Source organism: Limanda limanda, chromosome 11, assembly GCF_963576545.1.
Source record: "Limanda limanda chromosome 11, fLimLim1.1, whole genome shotgun sequence".
Lineage (NCBI taxonomy): Eukaryota > Metazoa > Chordata > Actinopteri > Pleuronectiformes > Pleuronectidae > Limanda > Limanda limanda.
Window position 1 is genome coordinate 1,441,651 of NC_083646.1, and position 26,844 is coordinate 1,468,494.

At 41.5% G+C, this 26,844-nt stretch overlaps 2 long non-coding RNA genes across 2 annotated transcripts; both read left to right on the forward strand.

Moving 5' to 3' along the window:
• Positions 1–697: 697 nt before the first annotated feature.
• Positions 698–1,623, forward strand: LOC133014506 (uncharacterized). Its single transcript, XR_009681457.1, has 4 exons — positions 698–761; positions 918–1,031; positions 1,190–1,248; positions 1,380–1,623. It is a non-coding gene; the product is annotated as an uncharacterized LOC133014506 (long non-coding RNA).
• Positions 1,624–16,007: 14,384 nt separating this feature from the next.
• Positions 16,008–16,933, forward strand: LOC133014511 (uncharacterized). The gene is made up of 4 exons (XR_009681460.1): positions 16,008–16,071; positions 16,228–16,341; positions 16,500–16,558; positions 16,690–16,933. It is a non-coding gene; the product is annotated as an uncharacterized LOC133014511 (long non-coding RNA).
• The last annotated feature ends 9,911 nt before the right edge of the window (positions 16,934–26,844 follow it).

Sequence of the window (26,844 nt, forward strand, 5' to 3'; positions counted from 1 at the left end):
AAGTTGTAGCATTATATCAGTGACAATGTTGATCTGATTTGGGTTATTTATGCTGCAAAATAGTTGTATTATTTAAAGTATTATAAAAGTGCCTATTGCAGAGTTGACTGAACCATTTACTGCTCAGTGTGTCTGTGCAGTGTTTCTCACACAACAAGTAGATTCTGACTGCCATATTAATTTCAATCTAGCCTCTTAATTTGTCTCTCAAAGTGGACCAGATTGATGCATCTTTACTCTAAAATGTACTATATCCTCTTCCAAGAGGGTCCAGGGTCCATCAATAAATTGTGCCTTTTGGCTGAGTAACTCAATTTATTCTTTTGAGCTTTATTCCCTCCCGGCCTATCTGAATTCTGTTGTGTTGATACAGTGCTACATAGAAGTTCTGGCAAACTTCATTTAATTTTGCAATATCAAACTCAATTGTGTTGCTGATGTAACCGGTTACAGCTCCTAGTGGCGCTGGAGTCTTGAAAAATATTAGCAGGGTCTTGAAAAAGGTCTTGAAAAGTATTGAATTTAATCTCAGGATTGCTGCATATATCAATCAATCAATCAATCAATCAAATTTTATTTGTATAGCCCATATTCACAAATCACAGTTTGTCTCATAGAGCTTTAACATGGTGAGACATCCTCTGTCCTTCACCCTCAACAAGAGTCAGGACAAACTACTAAAAAGAGAGACGTGTGTGTTGGCCAGGACCGCAGTGGAAGCGTGGATGGCCAGGAGCTGCAGAAGGCCGTTGCCAGCTTTGGTTTGTGAAAACGTACTTTCACAGGAAAAAAGTTGTAAATTTTACAAGAACAAAACATATTTAAAAGTATAAAGTTGTGATTTTACAGTAATAAAATCATAATCTTGCATAGAATAAATATGACAAGAGTGTGAAGTGGATTGTGTTTGTGTGCAGGCTACGGTTTGAGTCCTCAGGCGCTGAACATCATCATGAAGCGCTACAGCCTGAACGGCAGGATCACCTTCGACGAGTTCCTGAGCTGCTGCATCCGACTGCGCATCCTGACGGGTGAGTGGCCCAGGAAACTAAAACCTGCTGCCAACGTTTGATAAATGCAGCTGATCAGTGTTCAGATTTGTGTAAATTAACATGTGGTTAAGATTCTGCCGTCACCACAAGGCTCAGAATCTGGAAAAAATCCTGATCAATGTGCTTTTATTTTCCAGATCAGTTCAGAAGAAGAGACACAACCCAAACTGGTTGCGCCGCGTTTCAGTACGATGACGTAGGTCTCACAGATTCTGCTGCACACACACGCACACAACCACACAACCACACAACCACACACACACGCACACAAAACATCAGTCCTGTGTTTATATCATTGAATAACGCTGCGTGTTTCTCTGTCTCCAGTTCATCCAGGTCACCATGGGCGTCTGAAGAGGAACCACAGCAGAAACATCACATTCTCCCCTTAACAGCATGTGATCGTTATATGGACCCGATGTCTTTTACTTTTTATTATATCTCTTGTATTTACGAGATTAAGATGTCACTGTAACATTCCATTTCATAATAAACGTTAAACATGTCTCTGCCTTCACCTCAGTAACTGTACATGTGATCATGTGTGAAGTTAATAAACATGTAGCGTGTCTACCGGGTGTTTGACAGTCTCTACTTCTCATTTTGAACTTTGATAAATCACAGATGAGGAATCGGATTAGACAGGATTTCCTCCCGTGAGGAGCATGAGCAGAGAGTGACTCTCTCATGTTCATCACGCAGAGACTCCACGAGCTGCTGTGATGATCTGAGTTCTGGACATAATTCATCTCCAGCTGCTTCATAACTCGTATGTCGTCCAAGTCTCTGCGCTGGCTGCTTCAGAATTCATTTTAATAACCTTTCATTGGTTTATAAAGTCCTTGGTCTTGCCTTTTTATCAGATCTGCCTTCATCACATGATCCCTGTTGAAGGTCTTCTGGTTCTGGCTTTTAAATGATAATATAAGTGAGAACAAATACCCACAGTGAGACATCTTGTTCTCTTTGTTCTTGTTCCCTGCAGACCTGCGTGTCACTCCAGACCGGCTCTTGGGCTATTAACTGAATTAATATTGTCATTTAAAAATCTCTATTTATATGTTTTACTGTTTATTATTCATTTTTTATTCAATGTTTTTCTGTAAAACACAACTTTTTATTTCATGGATTTTCTTGCTCCTCTTCGAGTATTTGATCCATCTTTATTTAATCTATCTTTATCATTTTCAGTTTTTCTGTTTGTATATGTATACACACACATATATATATGTATGTATGTATACACAAATACATATATAAACTCAGTCGACTGTAAAACTCTTCAGACACTAAGACTTTCCAAAGCCAGTAAACACCTGCACACTAGCGCCATCTTCAGGTGATCATTAGCTTAGCATGTTCACCAGCCTCACTCCTCACTCATCCTCCTGTTTGTGAGTCAGTTGAACTTTATTTTCTTTATTCAACTAAAAGCTGTGAAAGAAGTTTTGATCTTTCTCCTCCAGGTCAGAAGGATGTAAAGAGTTGAGAGCGTGAACATTGCATATAAGCATTAAATCAGATAAACCATGTTCACAGGAATGTTCTGCAACATAAACACAGGCAAATATATAAATACTGGTTCCTTTACAATAACTCATTAAAGATCATCACTCAAATAAAGATACTTGATTTGTTGTTATTTTTACCTCACAAACGCAGAGCAGGTGATCTTGTTGGTGCCGGTAACGTGTTCGATCCGTGGTTCCCTTGATGGATATTAAATATACAACCTTAAATACGCTTCATACTAAACTATGTTCATATGAAAAGAATCAACACCACACAAACTGCACTGGGATTTTACTTTAATGAAGTCCCTGAAGCCTTGTTACAAACAGATCACATCTTTTGGCCGTTTGCCTCAGTCTTCATTTAACATTTGAAAAAACTTGTGAGAGCAGGCACCCGAGTAAACAGGTTGACATAATCCATAAACTCCATGTCTTTCAGGACCTGGCCGTGCATGATATAATCAGACATCTCCTGCCTTTCCTGACCACTGAAGCTCAGTAGGACCTGAAGCAGCGATTTGACATCATCCTTGAACCACCAGTAGGTCACCACGCTTCTAACCGCTCCGCCTGTAGAGAGGAAGGGGAAGAATAGTTCAAACATGCAAAATGATGAAAGAGAGGATATTGATGAGTCCAACAGTCGCTCTCTCGTCTCAAATGTGATGATGGTAAATATTTTTAGACGAGTAAGAGGAGCTGACGTGTTTTTTCTTAACTGCTACTTACCCACAAGAAGACCAACACGACCCAAGGCAAGCCCTCCGACAGTGGCGATTGATCCAATTGTCCCCCCAGCACGAAGTGAACCTTTCAGTGTAGCTTTGATTTTAGGGAATAACTTGCAGCACAGCTGTATGACATCTTCAAGTCGACCCATCTGTGAAGCAGATTGAGAGTTTGAGGAGACGATACAGAATCTAAACATGTGATTCAAAACAATCAGACAAGAAATAACAGAGTTTCAGGATCAGTTAAAGGAAGGAATTCAAAAATCAAGTGGTAATATTCAGATAATAAATTCCAAATGTATGAGAAAAGGTTAGAGGTGAAAACCAGAAGATCAGTCTGTTTCCTCAGTAAAAATGAGAAAAGTGCAGCATCTTAAATTAGTAAAAGTTTCACTAATAAGAAAAAAAATATTTTACTACGAGTACTAGTACCAACACGACTACAGAGTACATGATGCTGCTGAATACTGTGGCTCATTAATATTCATCTAAGATGGCTGCTGTTGCTGTGAACTGTTTGAGTCGCTTAAACGAAACCAACATTTCCAACATGAGTTGAGCTCCTCAGCCAAAGCTCCAGTCGAAGCTCCAGAGAGGACGGTTCTTCTCTGGGTTCCTCTGTCATTACATTCATGAAGAACTATTGCTTTAATATGAATTGATTCGAGTTATTTAGATCAATGTTCTCAGACGTTACTGAGAGAATGTGAGGGAGATTTGGAAATTCCTGAAACAACAGTCTACAAGTGAAACAATCTGATTCTAATCTGTGTTGAACGTAGAATACTACTTTACCAAATTCAGATAATAAGTGAGTTCAACCACATTAAGACTTTACCTGACATATCACTGTCACTTCAGTGAGAGGAGCCACAGCAGAATCACTGGTTAGAGACCTGATCCAACTTGTGTTATCTACACTACATGTGTGTGTCTGTGTATCATGTCCACTGCCTCCTCAAAGTTAACGTACATTGAACATGAAAGCATTTTACAGGAGATCACAGGAATTACCTTCAGTGGAGAAGTCGATCAGATTGGAGCTGGAGACGGAGACACAGGTCAGGGTGAAACCAACAGTGACACTGGGAGTCGCCTGAGAAACATCTGGCACCTGTTAAATAGATTTCAAGGAAAATGAAACTGAACATGAACCATGAACATGAAGGACACCAGAGATTATATTAGATTCAACTTTATTGTCATTGCACAGAGTGAAAGTACTGGGACAACGAAATGCAGTTAAGCATTTAACCAGAAGTGAAAAAAAAGCAGTAAAAGTGTAGAGTATGTGCAGCTGTAAAGTGGAATATGTAAATATATATGATATGTACAGTAAGAAATAGATATGGAATATGGACAGTATGATACTAGACTTGCAGCAATACAAGTAGGTAGTGTAGATATGATAAGTATATATAAAGTGCAGGTGTAAGTATAAATAGTGGTAGTAAGTGAAATGAAAATGAGAAAAATGAAGTGAATGAGGTAGTAGTCATATTATATACAGAGTAAGTTAAGTGTTGTGATGGAAATCTGGAGATACAAGAGGCTTGAACCAACAAAGTTATCTATCTGTATTGTCATCATCTATTCAGTGCTAAACAAAAGGTTCACAGCAGGGGCCCTCAAGTGTTTGCATCAGAAGGCTGCAATGGCAGTAGGTGTTACTGACCAAAAGACGGGGGTCTTTGGGAAACAGGTTATTCACACCTAGAGTCTTCTCAGAGTCTGAGCAGAAACCTCAGCTCATTGTGTCGTAAGACTTCAAAGAGAACGCCGGAGACCAAATGTCTGACCATCCTGTCAGGACATCCAGAGAGCTGATTGGACAACCTTCTTCAGTGTGTGGGGAGGGGTCTGATTTGTATAAAGGAACTGTACCTTTGAGAGCTAGGGGCCATTGACTCGTAACTTACACCGTGTTATGAGCTTTGAGCCACGACTGCAGTGTTTGAATTAAACTTCCAGAATGATATTTGTTTTGATTGTCCTGGTATGCAAAGTCCCATAACAGTATTTAATAAGGGGCTTTCTGCAGAAAGGATCAACACAGGGAAACCACAAGGATCTCAGAGTGAAGATGAAGAACACTCAGATGCACAGATGTTACATAGGAGAACAAGGCTGTTTGACTGAGCCAGTTCAGACTCTTTGACTCTCTGTTCTGTAAAGTAGTTTTAGACAGGAACCAAAGCACAGGAACAAATGATTTCCATACATTTCCATTGGGTTCTTTGGACAGTCAATAAGTAATGGAAAGGTCAAACAGGTATATAGAAAGGTCAAACAGGTTTCAGGTCATAAACATTTCAGGTCATGGAGTCTTAGACAGGTATGCAAGAAGTTACTCTTCAACTATCAAATAGGTTTCAACCACTCTTAGTCAATTTCCACTATACTTAGTTATTTTTCCACTACATTTCCCTCCTTTTTGTCATTCATGACAACACAAGAGAATGCACTACTACAGTAAAAAATCAAATACATGAAGTCACATGTATTCAAAAAGCATCAACACCATCACTGTAGTGTAAAGCAAACTGCCATTGTCGTGGACACAGGTTTGCATCTGAAATGGGAGGAAGGACTGATAAGAGCAGACTAAACAGCCAACACAACAACATCACATTCTTCAATACTATCAAAAGGGTTCTGGGGAGGAAACCAGTCAGGTAGGGGAAACACATTTCTGGGCTTATTAGCAAGATCATCTCGGGACAGTTGCATATATAAACCAACATGGCCGGTCACCGTATCACCAACCCTCCTATACATAAGGGCCTTCATGCATGTAAGGGGGCATGATCAAAAGCATAATATGCCAAAAGTAAGTAGTACAGGAACTAACAGTTGAACTAGCATCGTACCCCAGGGGCCAAGTTTGTTAACCAGCCATCTGTTGAATGAAAATCCTTGAAAAGTCAGAGTTATCAGGGATCAAGGTTACTCAAGCATCTTTAGTCAAATTTAGAGTGGCAAAAAGGCCACCTGTTATTGCCAGAATATAATCAAGTGCCATTTCATGCTTCAAAAGTGATAGACGATGTAATTTGTCATTTGAAGAAAGATACTTGAACCCCCTAATTGTTTCGTTTGCGAACATAGATAAAGAATAAGTTGGAGATGACGTCTTTGCGCATGCTTGAGATCCTGCCCCCCCCCCCCCCCCCCTCCCTCCCTGGCCGTGAACCGGACCATTCTAATCAAATGCGCCGTTCGCATTCGCAGTACTCCTAGAGTAAACATGCACAACATCATGTAGAGGGACGTAGCTTTACATACTGCAACCTGTTTGGGGAGGAGGATAGCATCAAGCATCAGAGACACTAGAGCATGATATACATTTGATCTGTCTGTTTCCAAATCGTGCAAAATGATGTACTACACCACATGCATACTGTCTATGTAGATATTGACCCTTTTCCCTTCAGTCAATTTGCATGCTTCTGCAGACAGAGAAGCAGGGAATGGTCATGCAATCAATGTATCATGTGTTGTGTCTGAATTGCTAGACACTGATCCATCTACAAGCAGTTCAAAGTCTGGATTCTGCAACAGCGTTTCCTGTAAGTCTGGTCTGGAGGAACAAACTTAGGTTATTTTACGACACAGATATGTTGTTCACCATCTCCTTTTGTTCGAAGAAGAGTAGCTGCGTTTAGAACATTACATCTTTTTTCAGTGATGTTAAGCATTTCCAACAGAATAGCATGTTATTGATAGCATCATAAACACAGCATTAGGGATCAACAGGGTGAGTAGGGAGTATCCTTCTAAATCCTTGGATACCATGACAGTCTCATCTGAAGCTGCTACAGCTCTAAGACAAGTAAGGAGGCATGTATCAACAGGATCAAGTTTTGCTGAGAAACGTGCTACAGGTCTGTGTTTGCCCCCCCTTGGTCTGGGAGTGGCACTGATGTCATGTAGCCCCCCTTCTTGTCAACTGCTTATGTGAAAGGTCGGTCAGGGTTCGGTAGTCATAAAGTCGGGGTTGTTTGTAAGGTCAGTTTCAAGTCAGTTTCAGTTTCTGTGTGTAATCAGTCCATATAACTTTACTATATGCTTGTAAGCCTGTGTGTGATTGCGCTGAGGGCTTCTTAAGGACAGCATAGTTAGGATTATCTGTAATAAGAATCCATCACAGGAATGAAATCACTTATTTCTTTGTAACAGTTTAAGAATATTTTAAATTACTGTTACTCTATTAGGGGTGAGGGATTTGCTCTCTGCTGTGATCACATGCCCTAAAAATTCAACTTGTTCTTTTACAAACTTGTACTTTTTCAGGCTTGCCTTATGACCTCCTGCAATTAGATGTTTTAGGAGAGCTATAGAATCATTTGCACAATATTCTTCAGTTGGAGCACAAATCACAAATCATTAAATCGTCAACATATCGTAAAAGTGCTCCTGTTATCTCTGATGATCTTAAACGTTCTTTTAGTGCCTGGTTGTAAATGGTCAGTGATTCACAATAGCCGTGACGAAGGCATGTGAATGTATAACCAGGGTGGAATAATCTCTCACTTTCAGTTCGGGAATCAGACACGCTCTGTTTGTTTAAGAGTAGGCTTAAAACCTTCCTTTTTGATAAAGCTTATCGTTAGAGCTAATTAGTGCGGCAGAAAGTAACTTGTCCTATGTTCCAAAATAGGAGGCGTTTAGTTTAAAAAGGCATAGAGGTATTGATGTCTGATCTACTGAGTGGGCCACATGGTTTTCATCATACTACCATACAAACCAGTAGCCAGTCAGATTTACCTTCAGCCTCAGTGTAGCCTCAAGTTCGGCCTGTATCATTGTATCATTGATTAAAAGGCAAAAAGGGTTAGGGTTAGGGTTAGAGGGAATTACTGACACATGACACACGGAGCTTCTCTTTCCAGCTTCTCCATCCTTATCACATCAAAGTAATTCTTATCTGATCAGTACATGTTTCTGACCCTTGACCCCTCCCCCGGAGTCCCTGTGCCTTATCACCCGCGGATGCAGGGCCACAGCTGTGGCTGTACCATGGATTACGATTTGTGGACCGCGCATCAGAGGTCGCAATGGTGGATCCAGTTTGGTGGATTCTGTATCGTGCCGGCTGATCGTAATGGTAATGGAGGATCCTTTGTCGCGTTGGCATCGGAGGATGTCGGACCAGGACCGAGGCGGCGGCTGATGATGGATCCTAACTGGCGCCAGTGGACAATGACTGTGGATTATAGTGGATCCCATCTTGATGCTGGATCATGATCCTGCTGCTGACCAGAGACTATGATGCAGCAGGACTGCTTCACACATAGTATTGAAGTTATCCTTCAACATGTTTCCCCTCATCGATGCTGCTAAAACCTTTCTCCTGATGATGTTCTCCTCTACACATCTGTGTCACTTGTGTCTGTCCTGGGAGACGGATCCTCACATGTGTCTCTCTGAGGTTTCTACGTGTCTTCACCTGTTAAAAGGGTTTTTAGTAGTTTGTCCTGACTCTTGCTGAGGGTGAAGGACAGAGGATGTCTCACCATGTTAAAGCCCTATGAGACAAACTGTGATTTGTGAAAATAGTTTTATATTGATTTAAACACATCTCTTGCCCAGTGATTTAAACGAACCTGGGCTGTTGCACGCACACCACACTTTCATAATATTCCTGAGGTGAGACTCCTCAGGTGGCGTTGTAGGCAACAAAATATTACCCATAGCCACCACCTCGCTACAATTGCATTTAATGTCAGGATTGCTGCATATACCCTGGTTATACATTCACATGCCTTCGTCACGGCTATTGTGAATCACTGACCATTTACAACCAGGCACTAAAAGAAAGCTTAAGATCATCAGAGATAACAAGAGCACTTTTACCATATGTTGACGATTTAATGATTTGTGATTTGTTCTCCAACTGAAGAATATTGTGCAAATGATTCTATAGCTCTCCTAAAACATCTAATTGCAGGAGGTCATAAGGCAAGCCGGAAAAAGTACAAGTTTGTAAAAGAACAAGTTGAATTTTTAGGGCATGTGATCACAGCAGAGAGCAAATCCCTCACCCCTAATAGAGTAACAGTAATTTAAAATATTCTTAAACCGTTTCAAAGAAATAAGTGATTTCATTCCTGTGATGGATTCTTATTACAGATCATTTATTCCTAACTATGCTGTCCTTAAAGAGCCCTCAGCGCAATCGCACACAGGCTTACAAGCATATAGTAAAGTTATATGGACTGATTACACAGAGAAAGCTTTTACTGACTTGAAACTGACCTTACAAACAACCCCGACTTTATGACTACCGAACCCTGACCGACCTTTCACATAAGCAGTTGACAAGAAGGGGGGCTACATGACATCAGTGCCACTCCCAGACCAAGGGGGGCAAACACAGACCTGTAGCACGTTTCTCAGCAAAACTTGATCCTGTTGATACATGCCTCCTTACTTGTCTTAGAGCTGTAGCAGCTTCAGATGAGACTGTCATGGTATCCAAGGATTTAGAAGGATACTCCCTACTCACCCTGTTGATCCCTAATGCTGTGTTTATGATGCTATCAATAACATGCTATTCTGTTGGAAATGCTTAACATCACTGAAAAAAGATGTAATGTTCTAAACGCAGCTACTCTTCTTCGAACAAAAGGAGATGGTGAACAACATATCTGTGTCGTAAAATAACCTAAGTTTGTTCCTCCAGACCAGACTTACAGGAAACGCTGTTGCAGAATCCAGACTTTGAACTGCTTGTAGATGGATCAGTGTCTAGCAATTCAGACACAACACGTGATACATTGATTGCATGACCATTCCCTGCTTCTCTGTCTGCAGAAGCATGCAAATTGACTGAAGGGAAAAGGGTCAATATCTACATAGACAGTATGCATGTGGTGTAGTACATCATTTTGCACAATTTGGAAACAGAGACAAATCAAATGTATATTATGCTCTAGTGTCTCTGATGCTTGATGCAATCCTCCTCCCCAAACAGGTTGCAGTATGTAAATGTAATGCTCAAACTTCTAACAATGATAAGTCAGTAAATGTATCTGCATACCTGATGACACACCAATGAGATCTACAGTCACGACATTATAAGATGTGTTACTGCCATGTTTCTACAGGCCAATCCCTAGGAAATGCTTCTTGTGACATTTATTTGTATAATAAAAGTGTCTCCTGAAATGGAATGGTAATCAATAACAACGGCAGAGCCATGCTCACTAATTTTGCATGGCATTGTGGGAAAGGCATACTGTATCCTTATCTACCTAAATATTCATTCATTCAACAGATGGCTGGTTAACAAACTTGGCCCCTGGCGTGCGATGCTAGTTCAACTGTTAGTTCCTGTACTACTTACTTTTGGCATTATATTATGATTTTGTTCATGCACCCTTACATGCATGAAGGCCTTTATGTAAAGGAGGGTTGGTGATACGGTGACCGGCCATGTTGGTGCATATAGGCAACTGTCCTGCGATGATCTTGCTAATAAGCCCAGAAATGTGTTTCCCCTACCTGACTGGTTTCCTCCCCAGAACCCTTTTGATAGTATTGAAGAATGTGACGTTGTAGTGTTGGCTGTCTAGTCTGCTCTTATCAGTCCGTCCTCCCATTTCAGATGCAAACCTGCATGCATATGAAATGGTGAGACGATGGAGCCCGGGCTCCATCGTCTCACCGGCTCTGAGTGATGGAAAAGCGAGCTCAGTTGGCGCAAATGCTAATGCTAGCTCCACCATCTCTCCCAGGGGAGACGGCGCCGACGGAGCCGGTGAGATGATGAAAAACCCACCCTAGACCCAGAGGTTTTAGCAAATTACAGGCCAATATCTAATCTCCCCTTCCTATCTAAAATCTTAGAAAAAGTTGTAGCCAATCAGCTGTGTGAGTTTCTCCAGGAAAATAATATATATGAAGACTTTCAGTCTGGGTTTAGAACCAATCATAGCACAGAGACAGCCCTGGCAAAAGTCACTAATGACCTTCTAATAGCTTCAGATCAGGGACTTGTGTCTGTCCTCGTTCTGTTAGATCTCAGTGCAGCATTCGACACAATTGACCATCAAATTTTATTAGAGAGACTAAAACAGTTAATTAACATTAAAGGAACGGCCTTAAACTGGTTTAAATCTTATTTTGCTGATCGCTCCCAATTCGTTCAAATCAATGATGAGTCATCGGTGCGCACCAAAGTTAACCATGGTGTCCCACAGGGGTCTGTGCTCGGCCCAATTTTATTCTCATTATATATGCTTCCACTAGGAAACATTATCAGGACACACTCGGTAAATTTTCACTGTTATGCGGATGACACCCAGTTATATTTGTCAATAAAACCTGATCAAAGTAATCAATTAACTAAACTTCGAGCATGTCTCAAGGACATAAAAACCTGGATGACCCGCAATTTTCTCTTATTAAACTCAGATAAAACAGAGGTTATAATACTCGGCCCTAAACACCTTAGAGATACATTATCTAATGATATAGCTGCGCTAGATGACATTGCCCTTGCTTCCAATGACACAGTCAGGAACTTGGGAGTGATCTTCGATCCTGATTTGTCCTTTAATAGTCACTTAAAAGTAATTTCTAGGACCGCGTTTTTCCACTTGCGTAATATCTCAAAAATCAGACATGTCCTTTCGCAAAAAGATGCAGAAAAACTAGTCCACGCCTTTGTTACATCGAGACTGGACTATTGTAATTCATTATTATCAGGCTCCAGCAGCAAGTCGTTAAAGACTCTGCAGCTGGTCCAAAATGCCGCAGCACGTGTCCTGACGAGAACTAAGAAAAGAGAGCACATTTCTCCAGTATTAGCATCGCTACACTGGCTTCCTGTTAAATCTAGAATAGAATTTAAAATTCTCCTCCTCACCTTCAAGGCCCTTAATGATATGGCACCTCTTTACCTTAAAGAGATGTTAGTTCCATATCAACCTACTAGAGCACTCCGATCCCAGAACTCAGGTTTACTTGTTGTCCCTAAAGTCTCTAAAAGTAGAGTAGGAGCCAGAGCTTTTAGCCATCAAGCCCCACTGCTGTGGAATAATCTCTCACTTTCAGTTAGGGAGGCAGACACGCTCTGTTCGTTTAAAAGTAGACTCAAAACCTTCCTTTTTTATAAAGCTTATAGTTAGAGCTAATTTGTGCGATGTTCCAAATTTGATTAAATGGCAAAAACCCCTGATGATGCTAAGACGCACAGGGAATTTATGACACAAGACACACGGAGCTTCTCTTTCCTGCTTCTCCTTCCTTTTCTCCATATTTATCACATCAAGATAATTCTTATCTGATCAGTACATGTTACTAACTTGACCCCTTTTCCCGGAGTTTCTGTGCCTTAGCGCCCGCGGATGCAGGGCCACAGCTGTGGCCGCACCATGGATTATGATTGTGGATCGCGTGTCGGAGGTCGCAATGGTGGATCCAGTTCGGTGGATTCTGTATCGTGCCAGCTGATCGTCGTTGTAATGGAGGATCCTTTGTCGCGTTGGCATCGGATGATGAGGGACCACGACCGAGGCGGCAGCTGATAATGGATTCTAACTGGCGGCGGTGGACAATGACTGTGGATTATAGTGGATCCCATCCTGATGCTGGATCGTGGTCTTGCTGCTGGCCAGAGACTGTGATTGCAGCGGGACTGCCTGACACATAGTATTGAAAAATGTTTAGCCTAATGGATGCTGCTAAAAATCCTGATGATGTTTTCTTACACCTGACATCTATTGCACTTCTGTCCGTCCTGAGAGAGGGATCCCTCACATGTGGCTCTCTCTGAGGTTTCTACATATTTTTACCTGTGAAAAGGGTTTTTAGTAGTTTTTCCTTACTCTTGTTGAGGGTTAAGGACAGAGGATGTCACACAATGTTAAAGCCCCATGAGACGAATTGTTATTTGTGAATGTGGGCTATACAAATAAAACTTGATTGATTGATTGATTGATTGATGATGGTGGGGGGCGGTCCAAGGCCATGTAGCGAGACTCCCTACATGGGCATGGTTCGACAATGACGTACTTATCGCTCGTAATCCCATTGCACGCACTCAAGCGTATTGTTTCTGACATAGAGGAATCATAACAAATCGCAGGAGTTGTTTTTTTCCAGAGTTTTGGGGACTGTAGACATGCCAGATACCCATATTAACGTGTAGAAGCACTACAAAAGTGGAATGTTCGTGATATGTCTCCTTTAAAACTTCCTTCTATCCCCATGCACGCACGCACACACACACACACGTAGGCACATCAGTGGGCCGCGGATTACTTTCTAGTCAGAACGATGGTCCCTGGGACAAACCAGTTGAAAACCCCTGCACTAGTGCACACTCCGATATTTTCCGGTGAAGAGTATTTTTGATAAAACACAACCTGATGATTTGCGATTCATCTAAGATTTGTAAGTTGTCAACGCTGCAGTACAACAACGCGCTCCCTCTGTTGCAAATTCTTTAAACAATCCATTAGCAAGTTCTGAAGGATAGTCAATGGTTCTCTGTTGTTGATCTGGCAAATGCATTCTTCAGTGTTTAAATTGATAAAGACAGCCAATACTGGTTTGCATTTGAGTTCAACAGAGAAAGTTATCAGGGTATCCACGGGACTTGAAAAGTATTAAAAGTTGATATATAAAATTAGGGAAAATCAAGACCCTTAAAAAGCATTAAAAAGTCTTGAATCTTTTTCAAATTCAATACTCATTAGAGGTGTAGCCGATGGTTTTTTCCTCTTATACTGTCAGGCCTCAGCGGAAAAATTATTATGATGGTTATTGAATCGGGACATCGCACCAGTCTATTTTCCTTCGCACTTCAAAACTTCTCTCTGGACAACACCCCCTTCCGTTAGAACCCCCCTTCAAAACAAGAGTCCCAACCAACACCCTGCTTATAACAGGAACTACACAGGCAACGTCTGTCGCGTCATTGCAGCGCGAGTAGCACTTGTCGTTGTTGAATCTTCCATGTAGAGGATGGCCTACCCGCGAATAGTGCGCTATTAATTATTTATATGGCTGCAAAGGAACAGGCAATGAGGAAGTGTAAACTCGCCGAGTCGTGGTTGGAACACGAGCAGAGGGCGGCTGTGGCTGAGGGGTAGAGTGGTCGTCCTCAAACCTGAAGGTCGGTGGTTCGATCCCCAGTCTGAACCATCTGCATGCCGAAGTGTCCTTGGGCAAGATGCTGAACCCTAAATAGCCCCCCATAGAATAACAAAGTGCTGCAAGTACATGCACTGTATGAATGTGTGTGTGAATGGGTGAATGTAAAACTGTAAAGCGCTTTGAGTGGTCTTCATCAGACTAGAAAAGCGCTATATAAATACAAATCCATCCATCCATCCAGTTCAAGCCCTGGCTGAAGCCCGTCGCTGGGAATGACGGGGGCCTTCCTGTTCGGTCTGTAGAAAGAAAATGAGTTTAGCTTCAATGGGGATCAATGTGCTCCGTTCACATGTGCGAGGAGCTAGCCACAAAGCCACTGCGTCACGCAGACAGCGGTTGTCCATCGAGCATTGGGCAACACCTTCCTCGGCTAATGTTGTAACATGACCCAGTATGAGTACGACAGCTGAAGCTAGTAACGTTACTGCTAGCGTTGCTAACGTTAACTCAGTTGTCGCCGCTTCAACTTGTCCAGACCTCAGAGTGACGCTGGGTTCACACAGCCGCTGCGCACTGCAGAAGTGTTGTGTTGTCTCGAAACAACAGTAACACGCCACGCACTGAGCTGGTGCAAACTGAAAAGTGGTTGGAAACCAAAGCAACTGAACTGAGGCACATGCCATGAATCATATTTGTAAGGAGTGAGCACTCCCACAGCTCAATTAGTTTTGTCCATCTTCAAAGTTTACACACGTACATTTCTGAGTTCTATTATTATATCATAATACTGGGAGAATTGCGCAGGTGGTAATTTCCTTCAGGTGAGATACCAGACTAGTTTCCCTGTGTATGTCAGTTTAACACTTTGTTGCACTAAAGACATGCCACATGGTGGCTCTTTTTGAGAAAGTTGTAGCATTATATCAGTGACAATGTTGATCTGATTTGGGTTATTTATGCTGCAAAATAGTTGTATTATTTAAAGTATTATAAAAGTGCCTATTGCAGAGTTGACTGAACCATTTACTGCTCAGTGTGTCTGTGCAGTGTTTCTCACACAACAAGTAGATTCTGACTGCCATATTAATTTCAATCTAGCCTCTTAATTTGTCTCTCAAAGTGGACCAGATTGATGCATCTTTACTCTAAAATGTACTATATCCTCTTCCAAGAGGGTCCAGGGTCCATCAATAAATTGTGCCTTTTGGCTGAGTAACTCAATTTATTCTTTTGAGCTTTATTCCCTCCCGGCCTATCTGAATTCTGTTGTGTTGATACAGTGCTACATAGAAGTTCTGGCAAACTTCATTTAATTTTGCAATATCAAACTCAATTGTGTTGCTGATGTAACCGGTTACAGCTCCTAGTGGCGCTGGAGTCTTGAAAAATATTAGCAGGGTCTTGAAAAAGGTCTTGAAAAGTATTGAATTTAATCTCAGGATTGCTGCATATATCAATCAATCAATCAATCAATCAAATTTTATTTGTATAGCCCATATTCACAAATCACAGTTTGTCTCATAGAGCTTTAACATGGTGAGACATCCTCTGTCCTTCACCCTCAACAAGAGTCAGGACAAACTACTAAAAAGAGAGACGTGTGTGTTGGCCAGGACCGCAGTGGAAGCGTGGATGGCCAGGAGCTGCAGAAGGCCGTTGCCAGCTTTGGTTTGTGAAAACGTACTTTCACAGGAAAAAAGTTGTAAATTTTACAAGAACAAAACATATTTAAAAGTATAAAGTTGTGATTTTACAGTAATAAAATCATAATCTTGCATAGAATAAATATGACAAGAGTGTGAAGTGGATTGTGTTTGTGTGCAGGCTACGGTTTGAGTCCTCAGGCGCTGAACATCATCATGAAGCGCTACAGCCTGAACGGCAGGATCACCTTCGACGAGTTCCTGAGCTGCTGCATCCGACTGCGCATCCTGACGGGTGAGTGGCCCAGGAAACTAAAACCTGCTGCCAACGTTTGATAAATGCAGCTGATCAGTGTTCAGATTTGTGTAAATTAACATGTGGTTAAGATTCTGCCGTCACCACAAGGCTCAGAATCTGGAAAAAATCCTGATCAATGTGCTTTTATTTTCCAGATCAGTTCAGAAGAAGAGACACAACCCAAACTGGTTGCGCCGCGTTTCAGTACGATGACGTAGGTCTCACAGATTCTGCTGCACACACACGCACACAACCACACAACCACACAACCACACACACACGCACACAAAACATCAGTCCTGTGTTTATATCATTGAATAACGCTGCGTGTTTCTCTGTCTCCAGTTCATCCAGGTCACCATGGGCGTCTGAAGAGGAACCACAGCAGAAACATCACATTCTCCCCTTAACAGCATGTGATCGTTATATGGACCCGATGTCTTTTACTTTTTATTATATCTCTTGTATTTACGAGATTAAGATGTCACTGTAACATTCCATTTCATAATAAACGTTAAACATGTCTCTGCCTTCACCTCAGTAACTGTACATGTGATCATGTGTGAAGTTAATAAACATGTAGCGTGTCTACCGGGTGTTTGACAGTCTCTACTTCTCATTTTGAACTTTGATAAATCACAGATGAGGAATCGGATTAGACAGGATTTCCTCCCGTGAGGAGCATGAGCAGAGAGTGACTCTCTCATGTTCATCACGCAGAGACTCCACGAGCTGCTGTGATGATCTGAGTTCTGGACATAATTCATCTCCAGCTGCTTCATAACTCGTATGTCGTCCAAGTCTCTGCGCTGGCTGCTTCAGAATTCATTTTAATAACCTTTCATTGGTTTATAAAGTCCTTGGTCTTGCCTTTTTATCAGATCTGCCTTCATCACATGATCCCTGTTGAAGGTCTTCTGGTTCTGGCTTTTAAATGATAATATAAGTGAGAACAAATACCCACAGTGAGACATCTTGTTCTCTTTGTTCTTGTTCCCTGCAGACCTGCGTGTCACTCCAGACCGGCTCTTGGGCTATTAACTGAATTAATATTGTCATTTAAAAATCTCTATTTATATGTTTTACTGTTTATTATTCATTTTTTATTCAATGTTTTTCTGTAAAACACAACTTTTTATTTCATGGATTTTCTTGCTCCTCTTCGAGTATTTGATCCATCTTTATTTAATCTATCTTTATCATTTTCAGTTTTTCTGTTTGTATATGTATACACACACATATATATATGTATGTATGTATACACAAATACATATATAAACTCAGTCGACTGTAAAACTCTTCAGACACTAAGACTTTCCAAAGCCAGTAAACACCTGCACACTAGCGCCATCTTCAGGTGATCATTAGCTTAGCATGTTCACCAGCCTCACTCCTCACTCATCCTCCTGTTTGTGAGTCAGTTGAACTTTATTTTCTTTATTCAACTAAAAGCTGTGAAAGAAGTTTTGATCTTTCTCCTCCAGGTCAGAAGGATGTAAAGAGTTGAGAGCGTGAACATTGCATATAAGCATTAAATCAGATAAACCATGTTCACAGGAATGTTCTGCAACATAAACACAGGCAAATATATAAATACTGGTTCCTTTACAATAACTCATTAAAGATCATCACTCAAATAAAGATACTTGATTTGTTGTTATTTTTACCTCACAAACGCAGAGCAGGTGATCTTGTTGGTGCCGGTAACGTGTTCGATCCGTGGTTCCCTTGATGGATATTAAATATACAACCTTAAATACGCTTCATACTAAACTATGTTCATATGAAAAGAATCAACACCACACAAACTGCACTGGGATTTTACTTTAATGAAGTCCCTGAAGCCTTGTTACAAACAGATCACATCTTTTGGCCGTTTGCCTCAGTCTTCATTTAACATTTGAAAAAACTTGTGAGAGCAGGCACCCGAGTAAACAGGTTGACATAATCCATCAACTCCATGTCTTTCAGGACCTGGCCGTGCATGATATAATCAGACATCTCCTGCCTTTCCTGACCACTGAAGCTCAGTAGGACCTGAAGCAGCGATTTGACATCATCCTTGAACCACCAGTAGGTCACCACGCTTCTAACCGCTCCGCCTGTAGAGAGGAAGGGGAAGAATAGTTCAAACATGCAAAATGATGAAAGAGAGGATATTGATGAGTCCAACAGTCGCTCTCTCGTCTCAAATGTGATGATGGTAAATATTTTTAGACGAGTAAGAGGAGCTGACGTGTTTTTTCTTAACTGCTACTTACCCACAAGAAGACCAACACGACCCAAGGCAAGCCCTCCGACAGTGGCGATTGATCCAATTGTCCCCCCAGCACGAAGTGAACCTTTCAGTGTAGCTTTGATTTTAGGGAATAACTTGCAGCACAGCTGTATGACATCTTCAAGTCGACCCATCTGTGAAGCAGATTGAGAGTTTGAGGAGACGATACAGAATCTAAACATGTGATTCAAAACAATCAGACAAGAAATAACAGAGTTTCAGGATCAGTTAAAGGAAGGAATTCAAAAATCAAGTGGTAATATTCAGATAATAAATTCCAAATGTATGAGAAAAGGTTAGAGGTGAAAACCAGAAGATCAGTCTGTTTCCTCAGTAAAAATGAGAAAAGTGCAGCATCTTAAATTAGTAAAAGTTTCACTAATAAGAAAAAAAATATTTTACTACGAGTACTAGTACCAACACGACTACAGAGTACATGATGCTGCTGAATACTGTGGCTCATTAATATTCATCTAAGATGGCTGCTGTTGCTGTGAACTGTTTGAGTCGCTTAAACGAAACCAACATTTCCAACATGAGTTGAGCTCCTCAGCCAAAGCTCCAGTCGAAGCTCCAGAGAGGACGGTTCTTCTCTGGGTTCCTCTGTCATTACATTCATGAAGAACTATTGCTTTAATATGAATTGATTCGAGTTATTTAGATCAATGTTCTCAGACGTTACTGAGAGAATGTGAGGGAGATTTGGAAATTCCTGAAACAACAGTCTACAAGTGAAACAATCTGATTCTAATCTGTGTTGAACGTAGAATACTACTTTACCAAATTCAGATAATAAGTGAGTTCAACCACATTAAGACTTTACCTGACATATCACTGTCACTTCAGTGAGAGGAGCCACAGCAGAATCACTGGTTAGAGACCTGATCCAACTTGTGTTATCTACACTACATGTGTGTGTCTGTGTATCATGTCCACTGCCTCCTCAAAGTTAACGTACATTGAACATGAAAGCATTTTACAGGAGATCACAGGAATTACCTTCAGTGGAGAAGTCGATCAGATTGGAGCTGGAGACGGAGACACAGGTCAGGGTGAAACCAACAGTGACACTGGGAGTCGCCTGAGAAACATCTGACACCTGTTAAATAGATTTCAAGGAAAATGAAACTGAACATGAACCATGAACATGAAGGACACCAGAGATTATATTAGATTCAACTTTATTGTCATTGCACAGAGTGAAAGTACTGGGACAACGAAATGCAGTTAAGCATTTAACCAGAAGTGAAAAAAAAGCAGTAAAAGTGTAGAGTATGTGCAGCTGTAAAGTGGAATATGTAAATATATATGATATGTACAGTAAGAAATAGATATGGAATATGGACAGTATGATACTAGACTTGCAGCAATACAAGTAGGTAGTGTAGATATGATAAGTATATATAAAGTGCAGGTGTAAGTATAAATAGTGGTAGTAAGTGAAATGAAAATGAGAAAAATGAAGTGAATGAGGTAGTAGTCATATTATATACAGAGTAAGTTAAGTGTTGTGATGGAAATCTGGAGATACAAGAGGCTTGAACCAACAAAGTTATCTATCTGTATTGTCATCATCTATTCAGTGCTAAACAAAAGGTTCACAGCAGGGGCCCTCAAGTGTTTGCATCAGAAGGCTGCAATGGCAGTAGGTGTTACTGACCAAAAGACGGGGGTCTTTGGGAAACAGGTTATTCACACCTAGAGTCTTCTCAGAGTCTGAGCAGAAACCTCAGCTCATTGTGTCGTAAGACTTCAAAGAGAACGCCGGAGACCAAATGTCTGACCATCCTGTCAGGACATCCAGAGAGCTGATTGGACAACCTTCTTCAGTGTGTGGGGAGGGGTCTGATTTGTATAAAGGAACTGTACCTTTGAGAGCTAGGGGCCATTGACTCGTAACTTACACCGTGTTATGAGCTTTGAGCCACGACTGCAGTGTTTGAATTAAACTTCCAGAATGATATTTGTTTTGATTGTCCTGGTATGCAAAGTCCCATAACAGTATTTAATAAGGGGCTTTCTGCAGAAAGGATCAACACAGGGAAACCACAAGGATCTCAGAGTGAAGATGAAGAACACTCAGATGCACAGATGTTACATAGGAGAACAAGGCTGTTTGACTGAGCCAGTTCAGACTCTTTGACTCTCTGTTCTGTAAAGTAGTTTTAGACAGGAACCAAAGCACAGGAACAAATGATTTCCATACATTTCCATTGGGTTCTTTGGACAGTCAATAAGTAATGGAAAGGTCAAACAGGTATATAGAAAGGTCAAACAGGTTTCAGGTCATAAACATTTCAGGTCATGGAGTCTTAGACAGGTATGCAAGAAGTTACTCTTCAACTATCAAATAGGTTTCAACCACTCTTAGTCAATTTCCACTATACTTAGTTATTTTTCCACTACATTTCCCTCCTTTTTGTCATTCATGACAACACAAGAGAATGCACTACTACAGTAAAAAATCAAATACATGAAGTCACATGTATTCAAAAAGCATCAACACCATCACTGTAGTGTAAAGCAAACTGCCATTGTCGTGGACACAGGTTTGCATCTGAAATGGGAGGAAGGACTGATAAGAGCAGACTAAACAGCCAACACAACAACATCACATTCTTCAATACTATCAAAAGGGTTCTGGGGAGGAAACCAGTCAGGTAGGGGAAACACATTTCTGGGCTTATTAGCAAGATCATCTCGGGACAGTTGCATATATAAACCAACATGGCCGGTCACCGTATCACCAACCCTCCTATACATAAGGGCCTTCATGCATGTAAGGGGGCATGATCAAAAGCATAATATGCCAAAAGTAAGTAGTACAGGAACTAACAGTTGAACTAGCATCGTACCCCAGGGGCCAAGTTTGTTAACCAGCCATCTGTTGAATGAAAATCCTTGAAAAGTCAGAGTTATCAGGGATCAAGGTTACTCAAGCATCTTTAGTCAAATTTAGAGTGGCAAAAAGGCCACCTGTTATTGCCAGAATATAATCAAGTGCCATTTCATGCTTCAAAAGTGATAGACGATGTAATTTGTCATTTGAAGAAAGATACTTGAACCCCCTAATTGTTTCGTTTGCGAACATAGATAAAGAATAAGTTGGAGATGACGTCTTTGCGCATGCTTGAGATCCTGCCCCCCCCCCCCCCCCCCCCTCCCTCCCTGGCCGTGAACCGGACCATTCTAATCAAATGCGCCGTTCGCATTCGCAGTACTCCTAGAGTAAACATGCACAACATCATGTAGAGGGACGTAGCTTTACATACTGCAACCTGTTTGGGGAGGAGGATAGCATCAAGCATCAGAGACACTAGAGCATGATATACATTTGATCTGTCTGTTTCCAAATCGTGCAAAATGATGTACTACACCACATGCATACTGTCTATGTAGATATTGACCCTTTTCCCTTCAGTCAATTTGCATGCTTCTGCAGACAGAGAAGCAGGGAATGGTCATGCAATCAATGTATCATGTGTTGTGTCTGAATTGCTAGACACTGATCCATCTACAAGCAGTTCAAAGTCTGGATTCTGCAACAGCGTTTCCTGTAAGTCTGGTCTGGAGGAACAAACTTAGGTAATTTTACGACACAGATATGTTGTTCACCATCTCCTTTTGTTCGAAGAAGAGTAGCTGCGTTTAGAACATTACATCTTTTTTCAGTGATGTTAAGCATTTCCAACAGAATAGCATGTTATTGATAGCATCATAAACACAGCATTAGGGATCAACAGGGTGAGTAGGGAGTATCCTTCTAAATCCTTGGATACCATGACAGTCTCATCTGAAGCTGCTACAGCTCTAAGACAAGTAAGGAGGCATGTATCAACAGGATCAAGTTTTGCTGAGAAACGTGCTACAGGTCTGTGTTTGCCCCCCCTTGGTCTGGGAGTGGCACTGATGTCATGTAGCCCCCCTTCTTGTCAACTGCTTATGTGAAAGGTCGGTCAGGGTTCGGTAGTCATAAAGTCGGGGTTGTTTGTAAGGTCAGTTTCAAGTCAGTTTCAGTTTCTGTGTGTAATCAGTCCATATAACTTTACTATATGCTTGTAAGCCTGTGTGTGATTGCGCTGAGGGCTTCTTAAGGACAGCATAGTTAGGATTATCTGTAATAAGAATCCATCACAGGAATGAAATCACTTATTTCTTTGTAACAGTTTAAGAATATTTTAAATTACTGTTACTCTATTAGGGGTGAGGGATTTGCTCTCTGCTGTGATCACATGCCCTAAAAATTCAACTTGTTCTTTTACAAACTTGTACTTTTTCAGGCTTGCCTTATGACCTCCTGCAATTAGATGTTTTAGGAGAGCTATAGAATCATTTGCACAATATTCTTCAGTTGGAGCACAAATCACAAATCATTAAATCGTCAACATATCGTAAAAGTGCTCCTGTTATCTCTGATGATCTTAAACGTTCTTTTAGTGCCTGGTTGTAAATGGTCAGTGATTCACAATAGCCGTGACGAAGGCATGTGAATGTATAACCAGGGTGGAATAATCTCTCACTTTCAGTTCGGGAATCAGACACGCTCTGTTTGTTTAAGAGTAGGCTTAAAACCTTCCTTTTTGATAAAGCTTATCGTTAGAGCTAATTAGTGCGGCAGAAAGTAACTTGTCCTATGTTCCAAAATAGGAGGCGTTTAGTTTAAAAAGGCATAGAGGTATTGATGTCTGATCTACTGAGTGGGCCACATGGTTTTCATCATACTACCATACAAACCAGTAGCCAGTCAGATTTACCTTCAGCCTCAGTGTAGCCTCAAGTTCGGCCTGTATCATTGTATCATTGATTAAAAGGCAAAAAGGGTTAGGGTTAGGGTTAGAGGGAATTACTGACACATGACACACGGAGCTTCTCTTTCCAGCTTCTCCATCCTTATCACATCAAAGTAATTCTTATCTGATCAGTACATGTTTCTGACCCTTGACCCCTCCCCCGGAGTCCCTGTGCCTTATCACCCGCGGATGCAGGGCCACAGCTGTGGCTGTACCATGGATTACGATTTGTGGACCGCGCATCAGAGGTCGCAATGGTGGATCCAGTTTGGTGGATTCTGTATCGTGCCGGCTGATCGTAATGGTAATGGAGGATCCTTTGTCGCGTTGGCATCGGAGGATGTCGGACCAGGACCGAGGCGGCGGCTGATGATGGATCCTAACTGGCGCCAGTGGACAATGACTGTGGATTATAGTGGATCCCATCTTGATGCTGGATCATGATCCTGCTGCTGACCAGAGACTATGATGCAGCAGGACTGCTTCACACATAGTATTGAAGTTATCCTTCAACATGTTTCCCCTCATCGATGCTGCTAAAACCTTTCTCCTGATGATGTTCTCCTCTACACATCTGTGTCACTTGTGTCTGTCCTGGGAGACGGATCCTCACATGTGTCTCTCTGAGGTTTCTACGTGTCTTCACCTGTTAAAAGGGTTTTTAGTAGTTTGTCCTGACTCTTGCTGAGGGTGAAGGACAGAGGATGTCTCACCATGTTAAAGCCCTATGAGACAAACTGTGATTTGTGAAAATAGTTTTATATTGATTTAAACACATCTCTTGCCCAGTGATTTAAACGAACCTGGGCTGTTGCACGCACACCACACTTTCATAATATTCCTGAGGTGAGACTCCTCAGGTGGCGTTGTAGGCAACAAAATATTACCCATAGCCACCACCTCGCTACAATTGCATTTAATGTCAGGATTGCTGCATATACCCTGGTTATACATTCACATGCCTTCGTCACGGCTATTGTGAATCACTGACCATTTACAACCAGGCACTAAAAGAAAGCTTAAGATCATCAGAGATAACAAGAGCACTTTTACCATATGTTGACGATTTAATGATTTGTGATTTGTTCTCCAACTGAAGAATATTGTGCAAATGATTCTATAGCTCTCCTAAAACATCTAATTGCAGGAGGTCATAAGGCAAGCCGGAAAAAGTACAAGTTTGTAAAAGAACAAGTTGAATTTTTAGGGCATGTGATCACAGCAGAGAGCAAATCCCTCACCCCTAATAGAGTAACAGTAATTTAAAATATTCTTAAACCGTTTCAAAGAAATAAGTGATTTCATTCCTGTGATGGATTCTTATTACAGATCATTTATTCCTAACTATGCTGTCCTTAAAGAGCCCTCAGCGCAATCGCACACAGGCTTACAAGCATATAGTAAAGTTATATGGACTGATTACACAGAGAAAGCTTTTACTGACTTGAAACTGACCTTACAAACGACCCTGACTTTATGACTACCGAACCCTGACCGACCTTTCACATAAGCAGTTGACAAGAAGGGGGGCTACATGACATCAGTGCCACTCCCAGACCAAGGGGGGCAAACAGAGACCTGTAGCACGTTTCTCAGCAAAACTTGATCCTGTTGATACATGCCTCCTTACTTGTCTTAGAGCTGTAGCAGCTTCAGATGAGACTGTCATGGTATCCAAGGATTTAGAAGGATACTCCCTACTCACCCTGTTGATCCCTAATGCTGTGTTTATGATGCTATCAATAACATGCTATTCTGTTGGAAATGCTTAACATCACTGAAAAAAGATGTAATGTTCTAAACGCAGCTACTCTTCTTCGAACAAAAGGAGATGGTGAACAACATATCTGTGTCGTAAAATAACCTAAGTTTGTTCCTCCAGACCAGACTTACAGGAAACGCTGTTGCAGAATCCAGACTTTGAACTGCTTGTAGATGGATCAGTGTCTAGCAATTCAGACACAACACGTGATACATTGATTGCATGACCATTCCCTGCTTCTCTGTCTGCAGAAGCATGCAAATTGACTGAAGGGAAAAGGGTCAATATCTACATAGACAGTATGCATGTGGTGTAGTACATCATTTTGCACAATTTGGAAACAGAGACAAATCAAATGTATATTATGCTCTAGTGTCTCTGATGCTTGATGCAATCCTCCTCCCCAAACAGGTTGCAGTATGTAAATGTAATGCTCAAACTTCTAACAATGATAAGTCAGTAAATGTATCTGCATACCTGATGACACACCAATGAGATCTACAGTCACGACATTATAAGATGTGTTACTGCCATGTTTCTACAGGCCAATCCCTAGGAAATGCTTCTTGTGACATTTATTTGTATAATAAAAGTGTCTCCTGAAATGGAATGGTAATCAATAACAACGGCAGAGCCATGCTCACTAATTTTGCATGGCATTGTGGGAAAGGCATACTGTATCCTTATCTACCTAAATATTCATTCATTCAACAGATGGCTGGTTAACAAACTTGGCCCCTGGCGTGCGATGCTAGTTCAACTGTTAGTTCCTGTACTACTTACTTTTGGCATTATATTATGATTTTGTTCATGCACCCTTACATGCATGAAGGCCTTTATGTAAAGGAGGGTTGGTGATACGGTGACCGGCCATGTTGGTGCATATAGGCAACTGTCCTGCGATGATCTTGCTAATAAGCCCAGAAATGTGTTTCCCCTACCTGACTGGTTTCCTCCCCAGAACCCTTTTGATAGTATTGAAGAATGTGACGTTGTAGTGTTGGCTGTCTAGTCTGCTCTTATCAGTCCGTCCTCCCATTTCAGATGCAAACCTGCATGCATATGAAATGGTGAGACGATGGAGCCCGGGCTCCATCGTCTCACCGGCTCTGAGTGATGGAAAAGCGAGCTCAGTTGGCGCAAATGCTAATGCTAGCTCCACCATCTCTCCCAGGGGAGACGGCGCCGACGGAGCCGGTGAGATGATGGTGGGGGGCGGTCCAAGGCCATGTAGCGAGACTCCCTACATGGGCATGGTTCGACAATGACGTACTTATCGCTCGTAATCCCATTGCACGCACTCAAGCGTATTGTTTCTGACATAGAGGAATCATAACAAATCGCAGGAGTTGTTTTTTTCCAGAGTTTTGGGGACTGTAGACATGCCAGATACCCATATTAACGTGTAGAAGCACTACAAAAGTGGAATGTTCGTGATATGTCTCCTTTAAAACTTCCTTCTATCCCCATGCACGCACGCACACACACACACACGTAGGCACATCAGTGGGCCGCGGATTACTTTCTAGTCAGAACGATGGTCCCTGGGACAAACCAGTTGAAAACCCCTGCACTAGTGCACACTCCGATATTTTCCGGTGAAGAGTATTTTTGATAAAACACAACCTGATGATTTGCGATTCATCTAAGATTTGTAAGTTGTCAACGCT